We start from the raw sequence: 20,819 nt of genomic DNA on the forward strand, positions 1-20,819 counted from the left end.
TTTAGGTTAACAACCTGTGAAGTTACCGAAAAGTAACCCTTTTGAATGAAAATGGATATAAACAATATTTTTAAAATTGATTTCTTAATTTTAATTAAAACAAAATATTTTAGAAAATAATTTCGTAATCTTAAATAAAAATTGATTATAAAGCTTCTTTTTTTTTTAAATGACTATTGAAAAATATTGCAAAGTGTTTACATAGATGGTTCTTTGGGATAATAGGGGCGCCTGAAACCCCCTTCCAAAACGAAAAATGCTTGAGTGTTTTTACTATTTTAAAGCGCTTCTTTTTTTTTAAAGTTTGAAACACAAGTAGTGGTTAGTTAACTTAGAACAACAAGTGTGCATGGCGGTAATTCTTCAGGGTAATGCTTGTGGGGGTCGCCTGGCCTTTTTTTGGGAACTGACTTCCTCCACAAATAAAAATAAAAATAAGAAATCTTATGTGCAACACAAACCGAGGTTTATTTCCGGAATAGAAATAACAAATAATAACAAGTTAAAACAGTTCTCAATATTTCAGAGTTCTTTTTTTTTGAGTTCATATGAAAGGTGGAGAGTCTCTTTTTTTGTGTTCTTTGAATGTTCAAATATGTAACATAGACAATATTAATGTTCGTCTGTTAAAAGAGAGTATTAATGCGCGGAGCAGTGGAAATGAAATAATTGATGTTTGCACGCGTGGTAAGTCCTAATGAGAAAGCGTTGAATGAGTCGGAAGAGTTTAAAGAGACGAAAGAATGCTCGAAAGGCTAAGAGACTAAAGAGATAGATTTTGTATTTGTGCATGTTTATATTTGGTTTGATTGGCTCCAAACGAGCTCTAGAAAATCAGTTTTAAAATGTGTCCTAGGAGGAATTCCATTGGACGGAAGACATCACATGGGGTGCTTTCAACTACGTACGCACCTTTGGTATATAAAGGTCACGCTGGAATTTGCGTGGGTGTCATTTTTCATTTTTTTAACGCGCTGAAACAATCAATTGCACTGCGCGCCTAAATTGTATTTAACGATTTTAAATTTGAATATTAAACTGTGCCAACTGGCACATGCTTTTATGGTGGTCGAAAAACGAGTTTCAGCCGCCATATTACTTCCTATTTACTTGCCTCCCCACGAGGGTAGAGTTAGACACAAGGTCGGTTTTTAATGTAGAGAAGCATTTATTACTAAAAAAAAAAACAACAAAAAAAAAACGAAATGGTAAAATATCAAAGCAAGTTAAGCTAAAAGTAAAAAAAAAAAAAAAATTAATTCAAAGAATTAAAGAAAGAAAAAAATTCAAAGAAATTTCGAAACTATTTAATTTATTCAAAGGAAATCTACATTAAAGAAGTAACCTCAGCTACTTATTACATTGAAAACAAAATCTATTTTAGTAATTACCTCTCTCTTATTAATGGTTATTAGCAAATTGTTTTAATTCTTCTATTTATTTTTTAATTTAATTCATATATAATTTGTTTTTAATTATTATTAGCTGACATCAATTCTGTTTAAGACCGGAAGTAAGCTTTATTTATTTAAGTTATGAGAGTTATTTCTCTGTTTTATTTTCATAGATGAAGATGGATGTGTCTTATGCTTCTATAAATCCAACATGTGGTCTACTTTCAGGAAAATCATAAGTTAGAATATTCAGTGTAATCTTGAATAGTATTTGTCCAAACCCTCTGCCCGGCAATAGGTTTCAACCTGGCAACACAGAGTATGTACAGCTAATACATATATATATATATATATATATATATATATATATATATATATATATATAATGTATTAGCTTGATTAACTGCGTCTAATTGTGTCGGATATATACTGGAGAGTCAAAACAATGAAAAGAATATTCTGTTGTCATAGCCCTAGTTATGACTAACAAGATGATATGCCGACCTCCTCCATTCTCCTCCCCCCATATTTTAAAAGGGTTAGTGCCTGGGAGGATAATATAATGAAAACACAACAGATAGTACCCTCCCCTACCCCCAAAACAGAAGTTAATCATGGAAGGATAATATCATGGGGAATAAACATCTACTATACTGCCCCCACTCTCACTCAAAAAAGAGGAAATAATGCTTAAGACCGTCACAGAAAAAGAGGCGAGGCTAATGCTTTGGAGTATGTTATGACAAGAAAACAATCTGCACTCCCCCTCTCCCCGGAAAAAAATGGATAGCGCCTGGAAAGATAATCTCCAAACAGATACTACTACACTACCCCCTTCACCAAAGGAGGATATAATACCTGGGAGAATTATCCCTCTATCCTAAAAAAGGAGGAGGTAATTCTTAGGAGGACTTTCTTATAACAACAGAACCAATAATATACTACCCATTACTCTTAAAAAAGGCAATATCATTCATGTAAAAATGCCTAGCCATAAAAATATTTCTATAGTTCCTTTGCTATTTTGGCTAAAATCAAAGTGTAGTATCTGTTTTCGTCATTTTAGGGAACTCACACGTTTTAGTATTGATGTGTGTATATATATATATATATATATATATATATATATATATATATATATATTGGAAATATTGGGTATATAAATGAGAAAATATCGCAATGCAAAATTACAACTATAAATTACTAAATATTAATTCATTAGAATCTGTTTATAAAGTAAATATGCAAATATGTTTCTGGTATTATTTGGAGTCGTCAGACTATTCTTGTCTTGAGTGTTATTTCCTTGACGTTTTAATGTAACCTTCAACCTTCTTCAGGTGTATTTTGTTGAACACGGGAATTTGCATAGAATTCTGAACAAACTTAATTTTACCAAGTATAGACCTATGGTGTAATAAATAAAGTACCGAGTAAAATTCAGTTGCAAGTTATACTCTTCTTGAGGTTGAAGGTTCAATCCTCAGTATGGACAATGCTCAAAATACAATTGCCAAATTCCTTTGGATTTGTACCTAGTCATTACTGACAGAACAAGAGCATGCCACCAACATGGATTAAAATAAAGGGTAGACTCAAAATTCTGTGCAGATTCCAGAGTTTGAAAGAAAGATTTTAGAATTCGACAAAATACACCAATATATATATATATATATATATATATATATATATATATATATATATATATATATTAGTAAACAAATCTACTCATATAATGTTAGGTAAGAGTATATATTTACATATTTATACAGAAATAACTTTTTTTTTTTTTTTTTTTTTTTTTTTTACAAAGGCATCACCACATTATCAAGGCTCAGAGGCCACTCAAGGATAAGGGTTAAAGAGTGTACAGTAGAAATTGGTCAATATAGTAATCATTAGTAATGAAAATTTGGTAACTTATATGGAACGGCTCATCAAGAACTTATTTACGTTAGACTTGAACACAACCATATTGTAGTCAGCCGGAAAGCAGAAAAATGGAAGACAATTCCACAGGCGTGCAGTTCTAAGAAAGAAGCTTTGTTCATGGAATCTACGTTTAGGTTTAGGCACAGATAAAGAGTGGGGAGAATTATTGATAGTGTTTACAGCTAGACGGGTGTTTCTTGTGAAAGTTTGGCCAGAGGAGACCAAAGATTGAAGCTCAGTCAAACATTTTCCATGAAAATAACGATACATCAGAGACAAACTCGCAACATCTCTTCTGTGAGATAGAGGTTGCAAGGAAGAGAAAAGGACATCTCCTACGAGGCTACGAAGTCTATTTTGAACTCTATCAAGGCAGGACAAGTCCTTTCTAGCAGCTCCTGCCCAGATGTGGCAACAGTATTCCATCCTTGGACGTACCTGGCTCTTATATAGGTAGAGAATAGCATCAGCAGTGAGATATCTACTGGATCGATAGAAAGATCCCACCATTTTTCCAGCGGCCTTTCAGAATATCAAAATTTCTAAATTAATTAACAGATCATTTTGAATTTTTTAACACAGTTCACATTATGCCCAGCAACTGTATTTATTTTTTTTAAACAAGGGAATCCAGTTTATCAAGGCTCAGAATCCACTTCGGGATAAAGGTTAATGAATGAACATCGCAATTTTTGTTTAAGATTGACACTTAAATAAATATGCGATGCTGAGTCTTCTATGGAATTTCTTCTTCTACCATTATATTGTCATGCATATTTCTTTCTAAGTAAAAACGTTTTCTATTTTTCTAAGGAGTATATGCACGAAAAGATTCAATGTTAACATAACATAATGATACTTGATTGTTTCTGTGTAACGAAACAGCTCTGTAAAAAATGTACCAAAATTTTGATATTCTGAAAGAAATGTTTGGTAAGAAAAATAAATAATTGAATGTAGCTTTATTGTTATTCTTATATATATATACATACATACACACACTACAAGGACATATTTGAAGGAAATAGTAAACAAGAAATGTGATATAAACTCTTAAAATAAAGATTGCACTCATTTGCAAGTAATGAAGGCATCTGGTATTTCAAGAAGTTGAAGTCTTTGAAATACATTGAATAGCAAACATGAATCGAAGGCAAAGAAGCCAACACAAATCGAGCACATGAAGCCATTTTGCTGACAGTTAAAATCATTTTTGGTGGCAAACAGAGTGAACCTAGAATCCAAATACTCAGCTGTGATTCTTCTTTTACCTTGGTTTATATATTTAACTGGCAAGAAGACCTGATGCTTCCTGGGAATGAATGAGGAACACCATGTACTTTTTTACCACATTCATATATACTATATTTGTTTCTTGGTTTCTACTGCACCCCTCCTCTTATTTTGCTTCGTAATATAGTCAGAAGAAGCTGCAATCTTGAAAAATTCTCTGAATATTTTGTTTTTATGGAAGTTGCTCTAGACAAAGCATGAAGCTATTTGATGTAAGCAGCTAAAAAAGAAAACAAAAATGCTTCAGCTAATAAGTGTTTGATATATAGATTCTGACCCTCAAAACAGTAATTCTTTCCCTTTGTCAGAAACGTTGCTCATGCAATGCGAGGACTAAAGGACAAAATAAGGAAAGTGAGAATTATGAGGTTATGAACTAAGAAAAAGGTATATATATAGCATGATGATATCTGGAAGTGAAACCTGGCCTGTAAAGGTTGAAGATATGCACTGCATAGAGATAAATGAAAATGGTAAAATGGATGTGTTGAGTATTGTTGCTAATGATGTAAATATTTATACATTTTGAACAACCGGAATACGTAATATGTAAAAAAACAAGTTAACCTTATTTAAAATCTCATCTACTGAGCCAGCTGATAAAAGATATTTCCTTAGATGGAATATAGTTGTAGCATCTGCAGAGGTGCTGTATAAAGCACTGGTTTTTGCTTTGAAAGAGTAAAATTGACAGATCTTGTGAAAGAATGATTTCTTCTCTCCACAGTCTCTTTTATCACAGAAAAGACCTTGCTAATCTCTACCATGGTACTTGCTCGACTGAGCTCCAATCTTTGCTTTCTTGTAAGAAATTTACATTTACTTGTATTGCTACCACAATGGGAAAGAAATTATCTTATCTTTCCATATCCTTAGCATAAGACAGAATTTACATATACAGAGCTTCTTTGTAAAGGTTTCCTGCCTGTGGAAAACATTGCTTTGAGATTGCTTCTCTGCTGATTACAACCTGGTCACTTTCAAATTCAATATCAACAAATGCTTGATCTAAACCGGTTCATAAGTAATCAAATGCAGTTGATACCATTAATTAATAATAATGCCTCTCATCTTTCTGCTGATAATCATTGTCGCGTTAATCTTTATTCTTGATAAATGATGACCCGATAGTGTAAAAAAAATCGTCTTGGCATTTAGTAAATAGAAATCTTACCAACGGTCAGTTGTTCACACAAGATCAAATATGCTAAACTACAAAGTCCTCATTTCCTTAGCTATCGTATCAATCTGAATCCTTCAATTCTGAACATCTGGACTTGAGCCAAAGTTTCATTTCATAATCTCTAAGACATCTTTGTGGTCAAATCTAACTTCCTTGAAATGGTTGATCCATTGTTTCAAAAGGGGGAGGATTAAATTATTACAAAACATTACAAAGATGTCCACTCAAGTTTTCTTTTAAAGATTTTCAAATAATCAATCAAACATACATTTTCACCTTGTTATGTTGCTCATATTATGCAAAAAAAAAAAAATGATTTTTCAAGTTTCAAGTGAATTTAACGAATTTTAAAGCAATTAAAATGATTGAAACATGAAATAGTAACCGTGCAAGTTTATATAGGTTAAAAATTGGAATTTTATTTAAGGATAATAAACCAATACTATAATAAAGGGCATATGTATGTCTTGCTAAAACTTGAAAAATACTTGGCAAACCCCTATGAAGTTGGTATTTTTTTAAATTGGTATAACCTCGGAAAAGATCTAAAATTTAGAAAAAAATATTGTTTCGAGGTCAAATGGCTGTATGTGTCACTTAATGTTATCACGATGTACACACAATTTTAATGTTATCATGTAAATGGGAGTAACTGATTTTTTTTCAGTTATTTCTCTTATGCCGACTCGAGTTATGAGTATGTATGTCCAGAGAAAGGATTGAGCTGGGTGAAGAAAGAAAAGAGGTGGTGGGTAAGGGAGTGAAAACTAGAGGAGGGAGAAAGAAAGAGAAATAGAAGTTATGTTACACTTTTTTCCTGGGCAATGCCGGGTAGGTCTGCAAGTATAACAAAACTAATCAATTTAGGTTAAAACAAAGCAAAATAATACAAGAAACCATTTTTTTTTATGTGGACACACAGTTCTTTGCAATACAAAAACAATGATACCATATAGCACAATTCGCCATCAAATCATTTTAAATGTGTTGGAAATTAGAAAATTTGCAGTTTCGTGTGATGTTGCTTAAGAAACTAAATTTCACAGAGTATAACAAATACAATCTGCAGACAAGTGAAAAATCCTCACAAATATGACATCTAATAATAAAGAAAAAATTAAACAATATTTTTTTGATAAAACTAAACGTCAAGTAAAATCCAATCGAAAACAAAAAAAAAAAAACATGCAAAAATGAGACAGAAGTACAAGTTTTGACTGTTCATATAAAATTCAATATTTTTAATGGAAATCGCTCCAGATAGGACGTAAGGTCACTGAATGTAAGGAACTACCAAGAATGAAATGTGATGAAAAAAATTAAAGACGAAAAAAAAAAAAACATGAGATGCCAATTGACCACAACCTTGAAAAGGCTAAAGTTATGATACCTATGAAATACCTATGCATAGATACCTATGCAGGTAGGAGGAAAACAGTAAGGAGGAAGACAGTTCTACTAGAATATGGGGGTCTATTACAATGAGGTATCAAAACAGCAAATAGATGGAGACCACTAGACCAACATGTCAAACAGCTGGAACAAATGAAACAGAGAATAGATCAAACAGTTCTAAAGAACACATACCATAATAGCATTTATAGAAAAGACAGACTAGCAACATCATGTCTGCAAGAGAAAGAGAAAGAGGTTGCAGGGAAGATAAGGTGGGGCCAATCAAATTGCAGTTATGTTTCTACACCTTATTGAGAACCTTCAAATGGTCAGAGATCCACCAGACCAAATATGACAACAATACTCTATATAATATCTGATAATAGATTTGTAGAGATATAGAATAGCCTCAGGTGAAAGAAAGGGTTTAGAGTGATAAAGAGAACCGACTTTAGGAGAAAGAGAGCAACAGATCTAATATATAAACTCCAAGAAAGATTTGATGAAAAAGAAAGATCAAAAAATTTCACAAGTTGATTCTCAACAGTTAACACAGTGAATCTTCTTAATGATTCATAGCACATTACAGATTAAATTAATTTTTTTCTTTTAATAGTAAATCAATATTTTAAAAAAAAATCATTTGAACCATGTAAAAACAAATGGATGATAGGTCAAACACTTCTTTAGTACGTCATTTACCAAAGTTGTCAACTTGGATATTTTTGTGTGAAAGACAACTTAAGTCTCTATATTATGCTGACCATATTGACGCGTTGCTCTTTTTCTTTAACCTGTTACTATTATATAGAAAAACCGTTGAGAGGAAAACCCCAAAATAGTGCGTAGTTACTCCTGATGATACGACGTTACCTAAAGACCAAAATGAAATAAGTGAAACAGCTGCTTAACACAATTATATACAAGTCTACAAGGTAAGCTGTTTCGGCCAAATAACAATATCTTCTGTTGTCTGCTACTGTTCGTATAAAAAATTCCATTTTACACAAAATGGAGTGCACCAAATTTAATGTAAAATAAAATTGTCGACCACTGAAAATAGTAATCTAACTCTAAATAGTCTGGAACAAAAAACTATTGCTGACACAAGAGAAAAGAATTGTACAATAAATACAATTGTACAATAAACAGGAAAAAAAAAAATTGGGGGGTTTAATCCAAATATCACAATAATCCTAAAATAAATGAAACATTGCAAGTTGAAATTGAAAGGAATTTCACTACTTATCTCCATTTTTAACTCTTGTTAAATATTGGGTTAGCAAATCCACAAGTATATAAATTAGTTATTTGAAAACAGCAGGAAATGAAAATTCAACCAGAATCAACTTAATGCACTTTAAATTAAATTTTCTGGGGCTATGAAAAATGATAGAAACGGATGTGACATCACATGGATCAAAGAAAGAGAGTAAGAAGTAGTTAGTTCCTTGGAAGAACTAGAAGTGTGAACAGGTTTGAAAAAATATATCCTAAGATATAATTAAATACTGATTATCTATACCCCTTCACCGGTCAGTGATTCGGAATGAAGATCTACCTAAATGCATCTCCTCTGCCTTCCAACAGTGTTGTCTCGACTTAGTCCTTTTTCGAATATTACCACCATTTTCCCCAATTGACTACTTAACTATGCTACAGTTTAAGTTTCTTTTCATGAGTTAGCCAGATTCCAGGACAAGAATTCATCTGATCTGGTAGAAAGTTTACTTGTAGGGCAAAGTGTTTTCATATCAAGCGATCCTGACAAACCCCAGTACAGAGACCTAAGGCACTCAATAATGTTGTCTAGTAGGCATTCAAATTCTTAGCATGTGGAAACAGGTAAATATAGTGAACTTCCTTTCAGTTTCAACTTGCGATATCTTTTTTTTTTTGTTGCTATTTTGATAAAATTAAGATGTAAACAAAATTTAATGTTCTCTAATCTTTTCTAAATGTACAATTCTTTCTCTGCTGTTATTAATAGATTTTCTACCCAAGTTATGTTACCATTTTCAGTGATGGCCGTTTTTTTTAATGCCGGTGTTTTTCAATTAAATGCACATGATATTGTATGTCTGCGCATATAAAAGCAATTCGAGCTTAAGGCAATGATATATATTTAAAATAAATAGTAACAATTATTTTATATTTACAGACACTAGTATTTCACGCTTATGCAATCATCAGTGTAGGAAGCTATAATTACTGCTGGCCAGGAGATTCAAACTCAGTCACTATGCATCCAACAGCATCCAACCTCAAGGCCGTTGAAAATAAAGAGAAAATTTGAGGGAAAGTAAGCACCTATAAATGCCAAGTTGTGGGCATATATAGTAAACAGTAGGAGTATTAAAACAGTAATAAATCGGAATATTGCATTTGCACTATGATATATAGTTTTAAGTTGTCTGTCAGAAAAACAAAAGTGACAGTAGAAAAATTTATTGAATTGTGCTTACATTTGTTCTTATATTGTTCAACTGAGGTTTTCTTTTTATTTACTGTTTAAAGAAAAATTAGCTTTTAGTTTGCCATGCCCAGTCATAACAATTTTCGTTTGCCAGGCCCAGTCATAACAATTTTCGTTTGCCAGGCCCAGTCATAACAATTTTCGTTTGCCAGGCCCAGTCATAACAATTTTCGTTTGCCAGGCCCAGTCATAACAATTTTCGTTTGCCAGGCCCAGTCATAATAATTTTAGTTTGCCAGGCCCAGTCATAACAATTTTCGTTTGCCAGGCCCAGTCATAACAATTTTCATTTGCCAGGCCCAGTCATAACAATTTTCATTTGCCAGGCCCAGTCATAACAATTTTCATTTGCCAGGCCCAGTCATAACAATTTTCATTTGCCAGGCCCAGTCATAACAATTTTCATTTGCCAGGCCCAGTCATAACAATTTTCGTTTGCCATGCCCAGTCATAACAATTTTCATTTGCCATAAAAAATAGGCAATCAGTTTAGAATGTCTAATTTTGTTACAAAAACTGTATTGGAAAGAAATTGCTTCCAATGTTTTCAATCTTTTAATATAAGAGTATTTGCTAAGAATTTTAGTATTGTTTATTCTGTCAATACCAGCAGAAAGATGTCCGAAGCGTAATGTTGAATGTTAGACACTCGGTGTTCAGCACGATAAGAGAGCAATAATCAAAGGGATATGCTATCTTGAGTCTGATCAGACCTGACATTTGATACTCTGTTGCTGAGGTTTAATATACCAAAGCTGGAGGAGTTCTGGCTGGTTGGTTATTTTTGTTTAATATCACTTCAATCATTTTAAAGTTATTTAATGCTAAATTAAGTAATTTTGGAATAAGCGTTTATACTTTATTTAGTTCTTTGTTTTCTAATATTTTTTCATGGTGTTTGGTTTGGTTGTTTTGAAAAAAATTGTTTTTAACTTTGCAGAACATGATTGAGATTTGTAAAGGGAAAGGAAAAAACATATTTGGTGCATTTTTGATCAGGACGCCAGTATCTTCAAACAGCCAGATGGATAAGTTCTGACGATCAGTCAACTACAGGGTGGAACGATAAATGTGTCAACCTAAAGAAAATACTACTGCTTTATTTGAAAACTTTTATTGAAAAAAATCAATTTAGATAAATTGATCATGCAGTAGAGCTGACATCTATTTAATATAGCTAGCTTCAGCCTCAATCACCGCCTTGATACAAGTTCAGAATTGGGAGCATACCTTTTCCACAAGCGGGAACTTGACAGATGGCAGCGATTAGGGTAGATTTGGTGTTATGAGAGTTCATGTTGGTGATATGCTCGATGTATGACCAAACGAATAGTCCAGCGAGTTCAGGTCGGGGAGGAGGGAAGAGGCCAGTGAGAGAAGAGTACAGTTGTAGCACTCTTTCTGAAGACAAACCTTGGTCTCTTTGGACTTGTGGGTCGGCGCCGAGTCCTGCTGCCACACCCAAGGTCAGCCAATGGCCACCTGATTGCACCAGGGGATCACCACACATTTCAGCACATCAAGGTACACTTTGGTGTTGACTTTCAAGCCAACTTCGAAGATGTGAGGTGGCATGATGTGGCCCTCATTTGAAACCACACCAAAGACCATAATTGTGGGCGGAAACTTTTCATCACCCTGGGCACATCCCTGTTATTCATGGCAACCAGCGATGCATTTTGAGGGCAATGGTCCTGTTGTAATAAGATGGATTGGTAGAGAGCATGAGTTGAACATCGTGTCACTTTCAGATATGATAGAAGGTTCCTATCTTTCTTGGAATTTTTACACCTGGCAAACTAGTAGATGGTTTGCAACAAAAAAAAAAAAAAAAAAAAAAAAAAAAAAAAAAAAAACGATTTTCATCAAACGGAAATGGAATCATGTCATTTTTTCTGGGCGACAATTTTATTGTTCCACCCTATGTTGATTTCACCAGATTGAGATGAACGATTATTAGATAAAAAATGCAGACATTTTGAGGTGAAACACTAGAAGAAATTGTAACAACCCAAGCAAATTGTATACAAACTTTTCAACAATGTGTTTGAATGGAATCAATCTTTAAAACAGCCAAGCTTGGAGACTGGGATATAAATAAAGCGATAAACTGAATATGTGTATTTATGTTTTATGTTATAAGTTTTTAGTTATTTTGATTTAGTTGGACTAAAAACATGTTTATAATTGCTGACTAAAGATGACTGAAGCTAGTGAAAATCTCACGGAAAAACAAAAATGTAAGTCAATTATAAAACTGCATAACTCTGCCTGATGAACAATCAAAACTTTATTTTAATATTTCGGCTAATGTTAACAATCTATGTTAAGAATGTGTTAATTTTCATTCATGACAGGGTGGGGGGCATTTTACAAGATATAGACACGGGTAAAAGAACTCTTCTCATAACTATAACCGATTCCCATAAAATCAGAAGTTAAGCAACATCAAGCCTGGCTATTACGAAATTATTCCTAATTATTTTTAATTTCATAATTACTTTTAATTTCATAATTGTTTATTTTTATAATCTTGAAATTGTTTAATCATTAATAATGAGAACATGAGTTATGAATCTGCATACCTCCACCTGACAATGTACAGATGAGTCAAAGTTTTATTTTGGTTTTACGTCTCCAAAGTTATGCCATGAAAATGCTGCTAATTCAAAAACTATTGCTATTTATTTCGATCAAAGTTATACAGCCTAACATCACAAGCGCATTTGAGAAGTTTTATTACCACACAAGCAAAAAGGCCTGGCATATAAAATCAACAGTAGGCTCTTTGATATAACAGGGATGCGTTTGAAATGAAGGTTTCTGTTTAGAGCACAACTGAACCATGATACTTGACTTTTGCATTTTAACTTTAATTCAAGCCATTATATAAAATTTTTTTTTTTTAATAAAATCTACAGTGGATTCTCTACGGTGACTACAATGTATTGTGGACTAAGTCACTGTAGGGATACATATAAAGCTTTTTCCAGATGCACTACGATGGATCCCCAACAGAGCAGATTTTTCAATCAATTTGATTGAAAAATGGACATTGTCACCGATTTCGATGACAATAAAAATATGGGAGTGTGAAACATTCGTTGATCATCATTCAATCCGGGCAATGTGAGGTCACCCTCCTAGTACACACACACACACACACACACACACACACACACACACACACACTCATATTAGAGAGAATCACTTGTTTGTTTTTCTCAACATCGGCAAATTTCCATTACATGCATTCAGATAGTTTTCTACATCTATTTACATAAGTTTGTATTAATTTCGAACGGAATAATCAGCACATTAAAGACAGATTTCTAGAAATTTAAAAGTTAAGTAAAGGATCCACCTCCAAATGTTACTTATAAAAATCATTAAAATTTACAAATACTTTCTTTCATACAACCATTATTTTGTACAAATAAACTTCACTATGTTTGAATTGTTCATCAAGTTTCAATAATAAATCTCCAACAGTCTTTGTTTTATTGACATTTAATTATTTTTTTCTTCAATTTTATTTTGTTCCAACCGGAGATGGGGCATTCTACCTGATGCCAAATTATATCCCAAACAAGAAATCTTTTTAAGATTCTAACCGTTTCTTTGAATGCAATTGTTTGTATCCCTTTTGCACTTGGTTCACAGGGTATAATTGCTCAGTAGTTTGAAATTTTTTTTATTTCACAAGTCCAGTTGTTCCTATAATTACTAGAATGATGAAGTTCTTCCTAAGATTCCAATTTCTTTTCATGTCATACATGAGACCTTGTTATTTTGTTATCTTTTCCATCACAGCGCTATTTAATCCAGCATCGTTGAAGAAACTAACTTCTAAGATTGCTCGTTTCTCCTTGTCCCATATTACTATGCCAGGTTTAATAGTTCTGTTTTCTAGGTAGATACTTGTAGGAATTGCATATTCATAGTGGATGGTGTATAACTTATTTGCAACTGTTGTTTTTGGTAAACATGTTCACAGGACTTGCTGCAACATTCGATATTCAAATTTTTGTAGATGATCCAGTGGGGATAAACACACACTGTATTGCGTTGTATGGTAGCCGCCTGCCAGCAGGACCTTACAACTGGATCCTAGGTGACACACTCTTCTTCTATGTGGCAGAACCTGCACTTGTTGTCATTTTGGATATGACTAGCAAAACTGTCAATACTAGACACACTCTTCTCTTGGTACTGCCCTGATTTGGGCCATGGTGACCCTCATTCAGTTCAGGAATTATCTGGGGTTTTTGAAAGACACTATCTGAGATTATATTATAGATAATAATCTAAGAGAGCTTTAAGTTGGATGAGTGTGAAGCCCATAAAAGATAACACTTCCTTTGATTTCCTGTCCAGACAATTTAAGGACCAAAGTGGAAGAATGGCTCAATCACTTGGATCCCATTTTCCGGCATCACAGATCACTATCTAGTTTTCAGACGGAGATCAGAGAGATCGGTTGACCTCTCTGTATGGAGTTGCAGTCAATGAATTGTTGGCCCCACCATCAGGTTGATCAGATGTAAGATGATCATCAAATCATTGAATGGTGATCAAACAGAGACTGTTGGGTATTCATGACTATAATTTGGTAGACGAGTCAGTCACAGACTAACGTTTATTTTTACCAAATATGATTGGATTGCAGAAACAGATTGAATTTTGTGAATAATTTCAGAGGTGGATTTTTATTGGGGTGTGGGTGTCAATTTGTATTTTGCATGTTCCCACATGCGAACGTTGCCAGATACAAATGGTTAACAAATCGTTTTACACTGGTATAGCATTTTAACATTAGTTAACCCTGAAATGGTTGATATTATAAAAAAACAGACAACACAGAAGCATGGAAGCAACAAAGTCTGCAATTCTATTATTTAATTGTAATTCGACTTTGGTAGCGGTAGTACCGTTAGTCACAGCAATAGCATGAAGCCGAATAAGATGGCTACCGAGCGTAAATAAAGACAAATATCTGATCTTTAGTTTAAAATTGCTCGATTTTCCAAAAACCCAACACTTCATCCTGCTGTTTTTTTGTTTGTTTTTTTATCTCTCTGACCGTTCATCTATGAAAACGTAGCACTTGAAAAAGCAAAAAGCATATTGGAAGAAAGAAAAAGCAAATGTGCATTGCGTGAAGCAATCTACATCCAAAGCAGAAGAAAAAAAAAAAAAAAAAAAAAAAAAAAAACGATGAATTCATCTTTTTTATGTATGGAAGCAGCGATTGTCCATCTACCAACCAAAAACGGAACAACATGCTTATTAATTAGAAACTCTTAAATCTTGAGCAGTGTACGAAAGCATCAAAGTGCTAAAATAGTGAAAAAGATTTAAAAAGTGCTAAATAACAAAAATGTTTACTTGCCATATGTGACAGTTTGAGGTTGTAGCCGACACACATTTTCTGTAAATTAAGAAACAATATTTGTTTTCCTATTGTTTCATTTTTTTATAATTAAAAAAAAACAAAAAATAAAAACATAAAATAAATCGGTTTTGACAGGATAGTTTTTATGTATGTACATTTGAGTATATAAATATATTCAATAAAGGCTTTAATAATAAATTTAAAAAGTTTCTAGTTCATTATATAAAGGGCAGTTCTGTTTATATATCCAGCTAAAAGTCTTGCACTACAAAACAAAGACTCGCAATGTTGGTGTATTCTTAATCAATGTTTCTCCAGATGAATAATAAATATCTAAAACTAGATGTACCTGTGTTGTCCGGTATTAAACCTGACGTTAAATTCGTTAAAAAAAAAAACAAAAAAAAAAAAACAAAAAAAACAAGGAAGTAAAAAAAAAAACAAAAAAAAAAACGAATAAACTGAGACATGTGCATGGGAGTTATGTTTTTTTTTTTTTTTCTAAACAGTTCACTTCTAGGTAGGAAAAAAAGAAAAGTACTTGTGCTGAGATCGAAACCAAAACCTAAAGACAGTGAGTTAAGTATGATAACCATTAGACCAGCTTGACACGATCTTTAAAAAAGTGTTTTCAAATCTCGTGAAACAGTTGACAAACAGATAAAAATCCCGATGACCCCCCCCCAAGTACCAATTTTTCAATTTTGACCCCTTAGCAGCCCTTTTTTCAGGATAAAAGCCAACTAAAGAGTTTTCCACATGTTTGAATATCCTATATACCAAATTTCAAGTCTGTTGATAAAAAATTAATTGAGTATATAGATTGAGAATTGTCCTCACACACACACATTCTCACTTTTATAGATAAGGAAACATATTCATTTTTTTTTTTTTACCCCAAACAGACTAAGAACGCATCAGAAAAGTTTTTCCATGTGCTACCTAAAGGAAAATAACTAATTATTGTCAAGGAGTTACTACTCTTATGCCGACTATATAAAGGAATCTTTGTGTGTGTATATGTTCAAAGAGAGGAATGGGTTGAGCGGAGGAAGAGGGAGAGGTAAAAGTTTTAATAGAAAAAAGTTACTTTTGCCCTGGTAGTCCTGACAGTAAGAAATGAATCTGCAATAGAAGCAATGAATTGACAGTTTAAAAATCGGATTTTGAAAACCTCACATTATCTTTACTGCAGAAGTATTTATAAAAATCAGGATCTTTAGTGACAGAAATCATAATTTACCTATATTGTACAGGTTCTAATCCTAAGCACAGTTTCATCATCATCTGAATTTATGAGATGAGGGTTGGTAGTGTATTATTTGGATTCTTCACACTAACGTTCTCATCTTGAGTGTTAGTTTCAACAGGTTTCAGTGGATGTAATCTCTGGCCTTCTTCAGTTGTATCTTGTCAAACTCTGAAATCTTTCTGCATGGAATTTCCAATGGAAGACTTTTTAAATCCATGATGGTAGCATGCTTTCGTTCTGTCAGCCATGACCACACGGACCCAGAGTGTAGTAGATAAAGTACTTGGTAAAATTAATTTGTAAGGTACACTCTTCTTGAGGTTGAATGTCCAATCCTCAGTGCAAGTGACACTCAAAATACAACTGCAAATTACTTAAGACTTTTGCTTAGTCATGTCGACAAGATATATCTGAAGTTCGTAGGTTAAATCAACTGAAATGTGAAACTAGCATTCAAGGTGAGAACAGTAATCTGAATGATCCAAATAAAACAGCTTGAATGTTTTGGATAAAATATGCAGAAATTACTAATCGGTTTCATCAAGTTCTTTGACGTCCTAAGGAAGAATTCATTCGTGAGTTGGTGGCTGCAATTAAACCTGCCGACTCGAGGAATCTGTTGACATTGATTTTGAAGACAACCAAGTTGTAATTTGTGGGAAAGCAGATGGAGGATCTTTGTAAATGAGCTCTGGTTGCATAAATTTTGCCTGATGCTAAGAAAAAAAGAACCTTTTTCTAGTTATGAAAAGACGGGTTCTTGCTGTGAATATCTTACCAGAAATAACAATAGAGTACAAAGATGAGCAATGTTTCTTCTGTGAGAAAATGGTTGTAAAGAATTGAAGAAATCATTTTCACTATGTTTCAAAGTTCATTCTTGATTTTGTCAAGGCAATGAGAGTGCTCTGAGCAGTACCTGTAGCAGCAGTACTCCATCTTGTGACATATCTCACTTTTATATAGGTAGAGAATTGCATAAAGGGTCAGATACATTTTGGGAGTGATAAAATGAGAACCATTTTTCCAGTGGTCAAGATTGGTTTGGTTTTACAGCATATCAGCCATCTGTGCATTATTTAATGTCAAATAAAGTTATCAAAGATAATTCTATAGGTAGGATAATTATTTATATTCCTAAAGTACATTGCTCTCAGGATGAAATTGTCTCAGATTTTTTTCATAGTGAATGCGAACATTACATTTAGAAGTGAATTCTGCTGAAAAAGGGAAGCATTACTCTGAGAAAATACCATTCTAAAAAAAAAAACCCCAAAAAAAAAACCTTTCTTTTAAAACATTGGCATTGGTAATCTTCATTGTTTTCAACGTGACTGACCACCAGCCATTGCCTTTTAGTATTTATTTCAGGGTGAGAAATAAGGTTTTGATTTTTAAAGAATCACACAGAATAATGTGATTGGGTATGACCTTATAGATACTATGACATGATGTCACTAGCAGATTGATTGGGCCTCTTTGACCCCTTGTCTAGAGAATGTCAGAACCAAAGTGGAAGAATGGTTCAGCCATTAAGCTCCCATTCTACAGTATCACAGGTAACCATTTAGTTTTCGAATGAGGGTAGAGGGATTAGGTTTATTCTTCTGCATGGTGAGATAGTCAACAAATTTTGGGCCCTGCCAACAAGTTGACCAGATGTAAGCCTTCCATGTTAAGTCTGGAGTGGAATTTTTGGGTGCTTCCTTAAAGAGAGAGCTATTCATTTTGACTGAGATAAAAGCATCTAGGCATTAGTGATGAAAGGAGAGAAGTTTGGATTAAAAAGTGCTGAAAGTAACAATCCTCCCCTCCACACACACACACTTCCTCATTATGTGCTTTAGATAAGAGAGGGAATCAGCAAGAGCCTGATCATCAGAATTGTGTCATATGTGCAGATGTCAACAAATGGTCACAGAACATTAATATCGATTAGGAAAAGGGTTAGGTCATGGCCATTGTAAATAAGACCAAGCCTAGTCACTAAAGTCAGATGACTTGCTGACATCACAAAATAAGGTATTAGGTGATATGCAATTATTAGGAATGGTGGTCATTTTTTTTCTCAAGGAAATTTCCGAGCACCTGTTTGTAAATAACTTTTAAATGAAAGTTTTTTTTGCAATTCTTTTTCTTGATAATACAACAAACATTATGTGAATTATTTTTCTTTTTACTACATATTTTTATAAGGATCTAAAAAATAGTAAATTTTGTGTCAGAAAATTCAAAACCTATTTGTTTTTTAAACTTGTTAAACATAATTTTTTACATTAAATTTTTTTCTGTCTGTTCTCTTAATAAATATTTTTCAAAGAATATCATTCATGTATTAGTTTTCAATATTAAGGGTCTATTAAAGTTTATTACTTTAGCAAAGGTTTAGCCTCAGTCGTGACCTTTAACTTATTCATTTCTTTCTTTTAAATTCATTAAATTCTGTTAAAACGTGTTTGGTGTCGTTGTGTGTATAAAACGTATGTTCCTAGCTTATTTCTGCCAGGAATTATTTTTGTACAATATTAAAGAAAAAAATGTTTATCTACATTCAAAAGTATGAAGTCAAGAAACACAAACATATTTCTATTAAACAAAAACGTCAACGCCATCATGTATAAATTAAACTGTTTATTTATTTCCAAATACTTTTGTTTTTTTGCATCAAGTTTTATAACACAAAATTCATTAATAAGTTTTTGCTGAATATAAATCACACGCTTAAATAACATTTAAAAACTCATTCTTAATCAAATTATCCAACGATTTTTTTTATATATAAGTTTGATTTAAAAAGAAATATTCGTTTATATTTAAATTATTTGTTTGAATTAATTCTTGTTTTTCTTTTTTAAAATATTGAAAAAGTTCAGTTTCAGTATAAATCATGTTATTCTTTTTCTATGCAATTTTTAAAGTTTTCTAATGATTTGTGTAAAAAGCTCTCATTCATTATCTGATAGATCTTGTCTGAGTGCTATTAACATCTTAAGTGTTATTTTCAAAACGTTTCAGTTGATGTAACCTCTAACCTTCAAGTATATTTTGTCAAACTCTGAAATCTGCATGAACTTTCGAACGGAACCCTTTATTTAATCCATGAGGGTAAATATCTCTCTTTCTATAAACAGTGGTATTACATCTAGAAACAAAAATAAGTTTAAGGCTCCTAAAATTTGTACTAAAATTGTCTGTAACACAGTAGATAGACCTTGCTTGCTTATACCTTATGCAAGACATCATTTTTCAGCGACTAAGCTGGTTTCTATTTATGACAAACCTGGTTGAACACATGGATAAATCTTTGAGACATGCCAGCATTGATACTATGCTGGAAACGCCTATTCATCAACAGCTAGCTACTTTTATAGAGTTATCAGAGAACAGATTCAATAGTTGAGACGAAATTGCAAACTTTCCTGCTATAGAAATCTGACAAAGTAACCCTTTGTGTCAGACACTATCAAAGAATTTTGATATGTCAAATACTATTGCTCTAGAAACCAATCCTCCTACCCATCAAAGGATTTACCTATTCTATACAATAGAACACATTGTATTTTATACTAGCAGTCATATTATTTGAATTTATGATTTATTTAAAACTTTGAAAAAACAAAAAAACTAAAAAAAATAAAAATCACAAAATACTGTTCTCATCTTGAGTTATTTACACAACATTTAGGTCAATATAAACTGAGCTTCAGGTGTATTTTGTCGAACTCAGAAATTTTTCTGCCAATCTTAGGAATCTGCACAAATTTTATAACAACTATTTAATCCATAGGAGTAGCATGTTCTTGTTCCGTCAGCTATGATTGGGCAGAAGTCCTGAGTAATTTGCAATTGTATTTTTGGGTTGTCCGCACTGAGGATTGAACCTTCAATCTCCAGTATTGTAACTTTCACAACTAAATTTCACCAAGTACTCTACTGTGCCACAGACAATTCTAGTATGAACTTTAAGAGCCTTAAACCTATTTTTGTTTCTATTTATTACTATATGTATAGCGATATATTTACACTCGTGGATTAAATAAAGGGTTACGTTTGAAATTTCATGCAGACTCCAGAGTTCAACAAAATACACTTGAAGATCAGAGGTTACAGGAACTGAAACGTTTTGGAAATAACACTTAAGATAAGAACAGTAACCTAAAGAATTCAAACAACATGAATAACCAATTCTTAACTAAAAAGCTGAGAACCTAAATTTAAAGGTTCTTTTACTTTTTTATATATAATTTCTTTGTGATGTTGTTAAGCATCTCTTAGGTGTTATTTGAATGACGAATGAACATCTCTTTATATAAGAACTTTTAGTAGCAGACAAACGCTAAAGGGTAATAAGATATTTGTCACTTGAGCTAAGGAATAAACAAACCCCCTTCCCCTCTGCTACAAAACACAGACGTTTTACATTCTCCTTGAGTACTGTACATACATGTACACTAGGATATTGTTTAGTAAACTTTTATGAAAATTTACTTCTCTATATA

The 20,819-nt window shown here is 32.8% G+C and overlaps 1 protein-coding gene across 13 annotated transcripts in view; it reads right to left on the bottom strand.

Annotated features, from left to right (window-relative positions):
• Window positions 1–20,819, bottom strand: part of LOC145259180 (solute carrier family 4 member 11-like) — a 533,927-nt gene that overhangs the window by 155,583 nt on the left and 357,525 nt on the right. For 6 of the 13 annotated variants that reach the window (XM_080116953.1, XM_080116946.1, XM_080116945.1 and 3 more), the window contains one exon: window positions 15,066–15,104. The exons of the other annotated variants lie outside the window; for them this stretch is intronic. The gene's annotated coding sequence lies outside the window, so the exon portion shown is untranslated. The remainder of the gene's footprint in view (window positions 1–15,065; window positions 15,105–20,819) is intronic. 13 annotated transcript variants of the gene reach the window in all.

Source organism: Euprymna scolopes, chromosome 34 (genome assembly GCF_053919585.1).
Source record: "Euprymna scolopes isolate OS-2025 chromosome 34, ASM5391958v1, whole genome shotgun sequence".
Classification (NCBI taxonomy): domain Eukaryota; kingdom Metazoa; phylum Mollusca; class Cephalopoda; order Sepiida; family Sepiolidae; genus Euprymna; species Euprymna scolopes.